General features: G+C 34.0%; 1 protein-coding gene and 1 pseudogene across 11 annotated transcripts in view; one reads left to right on the forward strand and one right to left on the reverse strand.

The window, feature by feature from the left end:
• CHODL (chondrolectin) overlaps window positions 1-13,185 on the forward strand; it is a 305,562-nt gene that overhangs the window by 161,970 nt on the left and 130,407 nt on the right. The window lies entirely within an intron of this gene.
• On the reverse strand, window positions 476-581 carry LOC112476855 (annotated as a pseudogene).

Here is a 13,185-nt window from a genome sequence, read left to right on the forward strand (position 1 = left end):
GTTATGCTGAGTAGGAATTTTCATAATGTTGGAATTTTGGCAGTTATAAATTATTTCAGTGAGAGTAAATTTAAACTAGAAAGTACGGTTTTAATTTTGTGTATGCTTAGTAATGATTCCGTGGATATTTTCTTAAGAGAGAAAGAAATGTTTACTTTGGGTAAAAAAAAATTAAGCAAGAATAAAAATCCATTTGTAGACCAAAATTTTTTTACTTATTATCTAGACAACTATATGAATATAACCTTGCCAATGGAATCCCAGCTGTTTCATGTCTAAAGAGTCACACCCTCGAGGCTGGAAAACCTCTTACCTATAAAAGTTTTGTTTTTATGTTTAATAGTCTTTTAATTTCAAACTATGTTATTATTTATTTATTTATTTATTTATTTATTTATTGGTGAGGCAATCATTGGTTGACCTCACAGCTTACAAGGACCTTGTCAGTTTACAATCCCTGATTTTTTATTTTTTATGCCTACAGCACCTGGTCTCCCATCCAAGTACTAACCAGGCCCGACCCTGCTTAGCTTCCGAGATCAGATGGAATCAGGCTTATTCAGGGTGGCATGGCCGTAGACAAACTATATTATCTTGAAGGTCATAATAATGGCATTTGAAAAATGTTGATATCTCCATGTATTTTGATGTCTCATGTGTCATTAAAGATTATATATTGCTATATAAGGCTAACCCTTAGGAAGACTTCTTACGAGTGTGTAACCTCTTTAGTAACAATAACATTAGATATGGAAGTTCTTTGGGGACAGGAACTATTAAAAACCATCACAATGCAGCCTTATGACAACCCATTTTCTGATAATGAAGTAGCTATTACTAATGACACTACATTGAAAAACTTTTGAAATAGAAAAAACATTAGTGATTTTAATCTAGAATAAGGTTAATACTCACGTAAAGGTTTTTAAAGTAAAAATAAGGTGAAAATTTGAGAATAATACCAAGCAACCAATTTTTAAAAATATCCATAAGTTGAATAAAATTCAAGAACAGGTGAAATTGGTCGTAGTTTGCATAAGCTTTGGATTGTAATTTTGCCTTAATAAATCCATCAGTTGCAGTCTTCTTGAATGATTACTTTTAATCATCATTCGTCTCCTGTATCAGTAAAATATGGCATAGCAAGAAGCCTTTTGTATTTCCAATGATTACATTAAATTGATTTGAACTTTTGGTAAGATTCTATGATTTTTCTTCTTTAAATTATTCACCTTCAGCCAGAAAAAATTCCCATTTACTTTATCTTTTTACTGTGTGAGCTCTAATGATTATTCAAGCAGCATTATTTACCTGAATTCAAAAATGTAATATTCACATTGAGATTTCAACTCATTTCTTTCTAAATATGTTTTTTTTTTTTTTAGGGAGGAAAAAATGGCTAAGGATAAAAAAATGGCTCTTCCACAGGATGTATTTTACTTGGTTTACCTCCCAAACTCAGATACCCCCAAATAAGTTCATTAGTGATTTGTCTTTTTTATTCAATTATTCAATTCCCTTATATAATACATCATATATTATTTACAGATTATATGTAGATTATTATCTTGATATAATTTATTAAAGTGGTAACCTTTATTTTTAAAGTATAAAGAGCTAAAATAAATTTCATAATATTCAGTTTGGAATAGTTCATTTTATTTTATGACAAAATTTTAATTTTGTATCACTTATACATGAAATTAATCTCATATATGAACTTAAATGTTGAAAAAAAACTTTGATCATTTCAGACACTGAGACAAATGAATCTAATGGATTACTGCTGAATGAATTGCTGAGCTATTGACCGGCATAATGGCTGATGAATTGATTATATAGAAAGTAGCCACTCTTCTCCATATGATTGAGTGATGAGAAAGCTCTCATTTGCCCATCAGCCTTTATAGAATCATCCCTGAAAAGAAATCTAACTGGCTATTAGAACAATGAAAAATAATTGCTAAATAACTTCTGACTTAGACACAACTCACTAACCACATGAGCAAAGCTTAATAACGCAAATTTTAAGCAGTGAACATTTCAGTATGGGAGCACTCTTTAAGAATTTTTAAGTTACTATTAAGACTTGCTAGTGTTTGCTGTTCTAAAGAATGTTATGTAGCTCTCATGTAAGTTTCTTTTTAAAATAAAGCAGGAGTATGTACGTGATACTAATGCACACACACATTGAAACATGGCAATATCCACTGTTTAGGACATGAGATGGAAATAGATAAATATATTATGTTTTCCTTGTTCTTTTAAAAATTTAAAAAATTTTACATGTTTTCAGTTGCCCAATTGTTTCAAGCAGTTGAGGAAAAAAAAGAAGATGCCTAACTCGTGGTAGGATGCACTTTTCGAAATACTATTCAAAATTTCCCCTGAAATTTTCTTCTTTTTCTTCCACATTCTATTATTAGAGTTTTCTGTGTTTATTGCCTAAGGAAAGAAAAGAATGCAGAGGAAAATTAATCTACTCCTGGCTAAGACCAGAATATCAAAGTCTCCTTCATGATTCACAGAAAGAATTTCTGTGTAGATGAAAAATGTGGTTGATTGTGGGGAGGGAGAAGAGGAGGAGAGAGACTCGAGGAGACTTACAGAAAAAATGGAGGGTTTATGCATCTACAGGGACCAGGCACTGAGGATCAGATGTGATGGAATATGTCTGTGCAGGGGCCACATTTGAGATGTAGATAGATGACTGCCAACGAAATGTTCCCAGACCAGCTCCTTGAATTTAGACATAACCCCAGAGAAAAGTGGGCACTCAGTTGATTGAATTTGAAAAATTAAGAAGTCTTCTTGCATATTTGAGTTTATGAACTTATATTCAGAACCACTTCCAGTTCAAAATGATAACTTAGACCATAGACTGAATGTTTTTGTACTCACAAACTTCATATGTTGAAATCTAATCCCCAACATGATGATATTTGGAGGGGGAGCCCTTGGGAGGTGATTAGGTTATAAAGGCAGAGCTCTCATGAATGGGATTTCTGCCCTTGTGAAAGAGGCCCAGAAGAGCCCCCTTATCCTTCCCATCATGTGAGGACCCAGCAAAATGACAGCTGTCTGTCAGCTAAGGAGGCTGGCTTTCACCAGACAGCAGATCTGACAGCACTTTGATCTTGACTTCCCACCCTTGAGAACTGTGACAAATGCATTTCTGTATTTTATCAGCAACCCAGTCTATGATATTTTGTTAAAGGAGCTTAAACAGACTCAGACATTTATCATCTACCCAGAAGAGTCAGGAAATTCAGTCTTTAGTTGTAAGCACACAGTTCCCAGCCACAGAACTGGAGAAATGCTCTCCTCTTCGTGCTTGCATTTTCTGGGTTGATACCACTTCCAAGAAGATGGGCTACGGGTTACAGTGAATTATGCCTCATCAAGCTCTGAAAACTCACAATATTCATGTTGTGGTTTTAAATATTCTAGTACAGTAATTTTAGAAAGAGAATAAATTAGAAGGATTGTGCCAAAACAGACTCCAAGAAATCCATCTTCCTATGTTTATCATATAATCCACTAGGATCATAACCAAACAATAAAGTCAGATACACTTGGCTTGGTCTCTCCTCCCACCAATTATTACATATGAAAACTTGAGCAAGGTATTTAAGTTTCTTGGGCTTCAGTTTCATTATTTTTAAGATGAAGATAATTTGTAGGTAAGAACAAATGGGAAAATAGATCACGATATTTAATCAATGGCAGCTATTATGATGATGACTGCCACTGACCAAACTGTCCTACATTGGTCACTCTCGTCCTCTTCCTACTGACAGGTGCCCTTTCATTTTGTCTGTGATCCTTACATCTGCCTTCATTATCATCTATGGTCATCTTCTCCCTTTATCCCCCACCCCAACTAGAGGTGTACTTTGCTAGTTGTTATGTAAAAGAGCCTGGAAAAAAGGGGAGAGATTTAAGAGTAATTGCAGTACAGTGTGTTATTAGGAGCATGGACTCTGGAGTCAAACTAGTTGGATTTCTAACCCTGCCTCTGCCATTTGCCTGCTGTCTCTCTCTGGATAAGTAGCTTATTCTTTCTGTGCATAGGCTTCCCCATTTGTATAAGGGAAATAATATATACCTTACAGTGCTCGTGAGTATTAAATGAATTAATACATATATGCCTTCTAGACTATTAAATCTATTAAATAATAAGTATTCAGTACACGATATTGAAATACTTCAGACTTTTGAATTATTAATAACTTATGTTATTGTAACTAGAATTTATTTTTATTTCTGCTATGTTTTTATTAGTCAATATTTTTTATCTGAGTATGAGTTTCTCAAAGATGAGAACATCATATTCATATAAAAAAATCACCATGCTTCTCTTCTCCACCACATATTACTCGTTTGATGCTGTTTTGTTGCATTTATTATGTCCTCTCTGGTCAGGAAACTTATGGATGTTGTCACATTTTATTCTCAAAGAACATTGCGGGGTAGGTAATATTTTGTACAACTTAAGAAATGGTTGCTCAGAAATATTACATAACTTGCTATGGTTACATAGCTAATAGGGATCAGGTCCGGATTTGCACCCAGTCTGAATCAGAGCTTGTGTGCATAACCACTCTGCTTACATGGCATCTGCTTGCTACCGAGCATGAGCAAAGGTGCAGCTGGTCAAAACAACTGTTAATTGCCAATGAGGTAAATGAAAGCTCTACTACCAAAAATCGGCATTTCTCACCTTACCTTTCTACTTCACTTTTACTCTAATTTCTGGCCAATTGTTTTTTAGTGGGCTATCAGAAATTTATTCTATTCTTACTTCCTGTATTATGTAACTATAAATATGCGTGTATAACTACAATTATATATATAACTACAACTATATATAAAAGTATATATGTATATGTGTGTGTATATACATGTATATTTTTAACAAGCAATCATTTTTATCTGCTGCTGGCTCTCTTTTGGGTAGTGGGTCTAGATGTCTAGGAACGACACTTCCCTGCACCCAGCAAGGTCCAGCTTTCAGTTTCACCACAGAGAGGCACTGCATGAGACTTGGAAGGCAGAAGTGAAACAGAGCTATATCATTACTCCTTTGTTTGTTGTAGGCTGATGTGTGGGCTTTGGCAAATGGGGAGATTTCAGTGGCCTCTTGTGAATCACTCCACTGGGTGCTATAAGCAGCTTTGATCATAGGTTTAGTATCCTTCTGATTCCTGAAGTTTTCAACCCTCTGAAAGCTAGAAGTCAACTGGAGGGCTTATACCACCCCCTACTTCAGCTTTACTCCTATAGCCCTTCCACGAGTTTTATAAATAACTAATGCTTTGTATTCGATTCCTTCTTGATTGAAATACCTGGAATATTTTTTGTTTTCCTGACTGGACCACGACCGATACACTTTATATATATATATTCAGTTTTCTCTTACAGTGTTTCTAATGTAAATGGACACATCTGTCCAAATAATTTTCCTGAACCAATTCTGTCATCTGACTGATACTTTAAGATAAAGTCCAAGAAAAGCTGACCCAGTTTTAACTTCCCAGTTTATAACATGCCCTGACTCAGCGAGGTCCCTCTCCTCAGTGGTGTCTCTCAAATGAGTTTATAATTACCAAAAAGATTGCACCTGCTCATCCTGTCTCATGCACATTTGTCTTCTCCTGATGGAGAAAGGGCACTCTTTTTTCTTTTTCTCCCAATTGTTCATGACCACTTTCGCCTCAAGATTTAGCTAAACCTCTTCTTTTCCTTATGAAAATTTCCTTAATTTACCCTGATTCAGAATAGTCTCACCTACCTTTAAACTTTTACCAGCTGTATCACTCCTTTCACACTTTCTGTTTGTTGTTTATTACTATTTTTAATGTTAATGACTTAAAACTAAATTTAATTGCAACTGTCTTGATGGGGAAGACATTAGCATGCATCTGCCACTCCCTGGTGTGAAGCCTTGCTCCTAAGGCACGTGTCCCAAAGGTATGCAAGAGTCCTTTCTATGGCATCTCCGACAGATGACCGTCCAGTTTCCAGTGACAGAAAGCCAATCACATGGTTGAACTGATGGGGCTGTTAGGAAGTTGTTTCTTATGGTGTGCATACATACAGCTACTTGCAACTTCAAGATTTGTCTTCTCCAGCTACCCTGATTGGACCTGGAAGTCTCCTTTGTGTTATACTTTCTAAAGCTTTAACATCATTTTTAAGGTTCTGCATGATCTCTGTCAAACATTTTTGTTATGTTTCCCAAAAGAAATCTTTATATGGTGACCAATTATGCATACAAACACTGACACACATACGTGAAACAGATACTTCAGAAAATAAAATGTATCTTTACCATGTGTATTATTTTATCTTTTTATCCAATGTATTCAATTTGTTTTTAAAAGTGTATGTGTTAGACTTGATAATTTAAAATCATAACCAACTAATGTTGCTAAACACTGATCGAGGACCCCCTTTCCATTCCAAACTTATCTTACACAGTAGTTGGTCCTCCATGTTCTTTGTGTGTCAGCAAAACTGGCCTTTTCTCTGTTTTATGAATGGGCCAAAGTACTGTCCATATCAGGGACTTTTAACATATTCTCTTTAATACAACCAGCTCTTAATCTTTGCTGTTTTTACTTAGATAACTCTGGATCTGGTTCAGTTCCTTCATTTTGTAGACAAGAAAACAGGCATAGAGAGATTAATTAAATAATTTTATATTTATTTATATTAAACATAAATATGTTAGAATTTGATTATATCTGTGATACTAAACTAAGCCCTATGAGTAATACCAAAATAGCATACCTTTCCCACATACCAGCAACTCCCGTTTATCCTCATGGCTTCTTTGAAATGAGACCTATCTGGGTCACGCCTTAAACATTGACTCTCCCAATGCCCAACTTACTATTCCCTTTATTCTACTTTTAACATTTTTCCATAGCACTTACCATGTTCTAACATACTTAATTTACTTATATATTTTTACTTTTTATTTCTGTATCTTCCTGCAAGAATATAATCTCCATAAGAGCAGGAATATTTGCTTTCATTGATGTATCACAGATTCTTAGAACAGATCTTGGAAGAGAGTAGGCACTTAGTTAATGATTATTGAATGAATGAATGAATGAATGCAGACATGAATTTTATAAAATATCAGAGCTCATTATAGAAGGTTAGAATTAAAGCCAGATCTGCTGGTTCTTATTTCAAATTTCTTTCCTTTGATCCCACTGACACATTATTTCTCAAGCAAAGCTATGTTCCTGTGCTATTCTATAAGAGTTTTATTCAAGTGACATCTCAAGTATTGAATAAATATAAATTTCTCACTTTATACAAGCAATACAAAGATGTAACAAGATATAAGAAAATAATAAAATCCTGGAAGTGATTTAATTATCTTGATTACTGCAGTGAAGCATTTTTGATCCCCCCTTATATGTAGACACTCTAATTTTCTTTTGTTATTTTACCTCACAGAATTGCTCAGTTTTCCTTAGAACTCTGATTTATTTACTCTCCTTTAGTCTGCTCCTTGCTACAGGTGCATGAAGGGGCTAATTATTCCCATTATACCCCCCTTCCCACCTTAAACTTTACCCTGAGCATCTGCTGCCGAGCAGTGCTTTCATTTCCGTAGGTGCCTAATTACTTTTTCTACAGCGGTCAAAGTGACTGGTTCTGAGGTTAATTGTTAAATCTCTGATGGAATCATCTTACACAAACTATTTCCTTCTTTCTGTGAACACAAAAAATATCTTCTTCAGGATACTAACTTTAATTTATTTCTGAATATTACATATTTTACAAGCATAACAAACTATAATTGTACATCCATGTGCAATATGAGCCCCAAACCAAAATGTAACTTTACAGACCTCTTCCTATCATCCCATCGGTGGCACCACAATATCTTATGGATTATCCAGGCTTTTTCCTCAGTCCCCAGATGTAGTCACGTGCTAGCTTTGATGGAATCATCATCTATAATGAATTTGCTTTTAAATCTTTGTTCTCATCTATAATATACTGTTCTGCTTGAACTTTTATAATTTCTAGCTTGGGCTAGTTATAGCCTCCTGAAAGATTCCAGAACCTCAAATCTATCCCATTTTCACTCCATCTTTTACCCTACTTCCGGCTAGACACACTAAAATTTTGTTTTGATTGTACCACTATTTGGATACTTGTCTACTCGTTAAAGCTGTAATGATGATTCTTAAGCCTTTTAATCACTATACTCCTAACTGCTAAAGACAGTGAAGAAAACTTCTCAGGCAAATGCAGTAGCCATCTCCAAAACTAATATGTCTTTGATATTTCATATTTTCTGTTACAATTTATTTAAAACGTCACCGTATTCCAATAATGTTTTAAATCTTTATTATTAAATTCCTTACTTTGATGCTCCAGGAATATGTTCCAGGGAGTATGTAAACATCTGGCAAATTGCTACATATCCCTGTGGTTTCTTGCAAACCAGCTTGAGAGGCACAGGCTTCCACAACATAGCCCTAGCTTATTTTATCAGCCTTGTCTCTCACCATCACCTTCTGTAGTCCATACCGCAGCTGGTGATGATTTGATGTCCTTTTTCGATTCTTCTGTTCCTTCTGTTCTTTCTGTTAACAATTTCTTCTCCCTAGTTATTCTCTTATTTCCTTAGATTTCTCTTCTATTTCCCTCTATCATTTTTCAGTGTATACATACCATTAGTTTTATCAGCTTCACAATATCCTTATTCCATTTACAAATTTTAATATTTTATTAGAAGTTGAGTTTCTCTTCTGTTCATCTTTTTAAAGTGAGAGGAGAATATTAATTTTCTCATGTATTATATTGACTTAAATTAGGCTAGTCATAGAATAACATGTCATAAACTTCTCTCTAATCATTTGGGTTGGGTATAGCAGCTGAAATACAAAAACATCATTTAAATTCCATAATATATTTTATTTTATAAATCAACACGAGTGTATTTTATTTTGTAATTCGCCTTATCTCTATCAAACTATAATTTATTCTAAGATATTAAATACATTTTAATTTCTTCTTTAAGGCTACAGCTTGAGCTTATGTGGAACTCTTCTTTCTAAGACCCCCATTAAAATTATAAAGCTATAAGAAGCTCTTAAACTTACAACAATGAAAAAGATAGCAGGAAGGCTATCAGGATATTTTAACACATTTATTGCAAATAAAAATGAAACGAGTGAGTTTACCTTGATGAGACAGGGTAAAAGAAGCTTCCAACATAAATATTTATGAGAAGTTCTATAGGAAGAGAGAATTGCAGACCAAGAAATAGCGAGGAAAACGAATGGCAGGAGAGATAAAGGAGTGCTAGGTGGGTGGCGTCCATTAGCTCTTTTCTAGACTCGTATTAAAAACACTTTACTATTGATACAAAAAATACATTGACCACTCAAAGTGGACAGTCAAAATAAACATTAAATAATGACGCTGTCAGTGTACACTGTTTGCCTATAAAAACAACAGTTTTCTTTAGCCACACTTGAGCATGGAATGACTAGAAGCTTGATGTTTTACCCTGGCCAAAAAAAAAAAAAAAAAGGAAAAGGAAAAAAGAAACATAAAACAAGGGTAAAACAAAACAAAACCAACAGAGACTTCTTTTCTAGAAAAATGAATAAGCTGAGTGATAATAATTAGGAAAGATAATATGACTTTTGTCTCCCTAGGTGACATTGGTTGTGTGTTGATGATCAACCTAAGAATCATCTCTAGTGGAAGTAGAGGTACTTCAGGCAATAGAAGATGACTTTGAAAGGAGAGTCTAGTTAAGAACTTCAACAATTGAAAGGTTGTTACATTCCTAACGTAAGAATAGTATGCAAATAGACTCATAAAAGGCTTTAAAATAAAGTGGAGAATAAAAAAGGGGGGTAGAAAATACGAGAAGGAATATAAAAAATGTGGAGTATCCATTCAAGTGTTTTAAAAACCAGAGAAAACCAAGGCAGGTTTATAATATATTAAAGACAATATATATTATATCATAATTCTTAAGACTAAAAAGGGATGTAAGTTTCCAATTTTTAGAGGCCTGCTAATGCCAAATGTGATGGAAAAATAAAAAGAACTAACTCTGAATGTGTCATTGTTAAATTTCAAAAAAAGAAGGATAAAGAGATAATCCTAAATCTTTCTAAAAATCACCCAATAAGAAATCAAAAATCAGTTGGAATCATAACTCTTACCAGTATTGCTGTCTGCTGGAAGACAAAAAGCAATAATTTCTAGTTCAAATGGGAAAATATTCTCAACCAAAAACAGCTGTGCTCATTAAACTATTAAACAGATATACATATATTTCATGCAATCCAGAAAATTTACTTCACCACACTCTTTGATAGTTACTTGAGAATGTACCTAAGTGAAGTGAGGCAGTAAACCATAAAAGGATTCATGTCATCCAGGATTTTAATTCAGATCCAACTCTGAAGAGCAGTGGCATAAAATTGTCCAATGATTTCAGTGAGCAAGACTAGATTGGGACAGGAGAATTGTCACATGATTTCAGTGAGCAAGACTTGATTGAGACAGGAGAATGAAGGACTCTAGAAGACAGCCAAGTAAAAACGTGTTTTGCATAGTTTCAGTAGTGTGCTAGAGTGTGACATGACAGAGAAGTGAGGGGATGAACAGGAGTGATAATATCTTCATAAATATGAGCTAGGATAGACTTGTGTGGTTGGTGGAGTAAATAAAAGAGGAACATCAAAGTAGAACTATAACTATACCAGGGCATTGGCATAGGACATGGAAGAAAGAAGGTGGTGTGTGTTTGGTCTGTAAAAGAACTGAAACATTTTCTGTGTAGTAGGAATTCAATATATAATGCCTAATGTTGATAACTATTATTATGTTATTTAAAGATATAAGAATACCTGGTAAACTACTAATATAAACAGTTTGAATGTGTTGACTCTCAGGAGGAATGAAATTGGATGGGTAGGAGCGGATGTAAATCACTTAGCATTTTAATCATGTGCATATATTGCTTTGATGAGCACAAAAAAGTAAAATGGAACAAACTGAAGAGTCAGCCAGGACCTTATTAAGTTTTACCAAAGCTCGCTGAGCCTGTGTACGTATAAATTGTCCGTGAGAGTACCTATCAGCCGTATTTGAGAAACTTCATTTATCTTGGGAATTTCATCTTATACAAAGATAGTGTTCTTAAGGTTTTTACTCTGATTTTGCAACTTTAGGCAAATCAGTGAGTGTGTGAGACCTCAGTTTACTCAGCAGTCAATTGAGGTACTGGACCAGAGATGGCTATATATGTATATATATATACATATATATATACATAACACACACACACACACACACACACACACACACACACACATATATATTTTTTGTATAGGTTTGAAGTAATGCAGTCTTTATTCTAGTTTTAAAATGTTTGTTTTTCTTAACTGGAACCCCTATGGTGTCTTAATTTTTTACCGTCCATCTATTTTTTTTTTCCTATTTTCTCATTCATATCTTTTAGTCATTTAGGATTTTTTTAGTACTAAATATGTAGGGATTTTCTTTTAATACTCAAAGAGCTGGAGGGTAGATATTTGAATATTTTATAGTAAAAAAATATGTCTAACCTGCATTTGAAATACATCATCGTAACAATCGAAAATATGTCAATACTGCAAAACAGAAAGATAAGAAATGCTGCCAGCAGCTAGGTTTTCAACAACATCATCTATTCCTATTTACCACATATTTTTTGCTGATGTCTGTATTTGTGAGTATATAAAAAAGTGTTTCATCCAGGATAAAGAGCATTAATGAAATTATTGTATAGCACTCTGAGAAATGAGACAAATCCACATTTGGTTTCCATAATGAAATCTATATTTGCTTGGTCATGGTCCAGATTGGTTTTGAAAAGTATGTATTTAATTGAGGCAGATGAAGTGGTCCAAAACTTAATAAGGGTAAAAAAAAAAAAGGAGGGGGAGAATTTAAAGAGAAAATTTACAATTAAAGATGATTAGCTGTTGATTACTCAGGTCCAAGAATTAATACTAATGTATGTTATATAATTCAGCAGATCTTGCCAGGATCAAAAGATATTTGCGTGTAAGCTTAACATTATAGGAGACAGATAGCTGCTTTGGAACTTGCATATCTTCCCTCATCTCCCTAGTCTATACCTTTAGGGCACAATTGCACTTCAATCTAATGGACTTTTCCATTCTAGGGAGGTTATTCTTTACAACTTCTGGGTTTTCATCCTTGTCAGTCACACAGGTAATGCCCGATACTTCCTTTTACCATTTTATAATTGTACTTTATGCCCCTTTACCTACATATTTTCTAGGTCTGTTCTTCACAGTGAGTTACTACCATGGACTGTACACTGGCTGAATTTTAACTGTACAAGGAGACTAAATATACTTCTTGGTTATATCAGTTGCATGAGGGAGTAATTGAGGGGGCTCTAGGTGATGTCTGTTTGATCATCTATATGAGAAAGAGTATAAATGAAAGCCTATTTTTATTCTGGTTTATTTAAAATATATTGTTCAATTTTGAAAAAGATTTTAAAGCAATTAATGGTATCTGTAACAATGGCTATTTAAAAAATACTCACTGAAAGGAGTGAAAGGTATTGCATGAAACTCTGAAGAAATACGTATTACTCTTTATAATCGTCTAACTCATTTATCGATTTCATAGTTTTTAGGCAAGTAGGACCAGTCATAAAAATGCACATGAGAGAAGAGATAGGATCTAAAAGAATTACCAGGAAGAGAAGCATTCTGTCTTAATTGGAAAGGATGGAACTTAATATCAATGCATACTGCCATCAGCTATATCACTTTAACATTTGAGGGGGCTAATCAACATTTTGCTGATAGAAACACTTTCTGGATTTCTCTGCTGAGTAGCATATAGAACTATTTAGTGCTTGGAGGGACAACTTTAGTAAATGGAATACTATAAAACTTAAAGTAAAAATTGAACTGAAAGTAACAATATTAATTTCCTTGGCATAAATTTCTGCTTTCTCATCCTGAAGTTTTATCTTGGCACAAAGATAGCAATAATACTAAGCTTTCCAATGGAATCCAAACTGAAGATAGATTATTCTCTCTTTAAAAATTGTATTATAAAGAACCCAGTATGGGATAGATGAAAAAGTATTTTAATTTA

The sequence above is a fragment of the Pteropus alecto genome, unplaced genomic scaffold (assembly GCF_000325575.1).
Source record: "Pteropus alecto unplaced genomic scaffold, ASM32557v1 scaffold81, whole genome shotgun sequence".
NCBI classification, from domain to species: domain Eukaryota; kingdom Metazoa; phylum Chordata; class Mammalia; order Chiroptera; family Pteropodidae; genus Pteropus; species Pteropus alecto.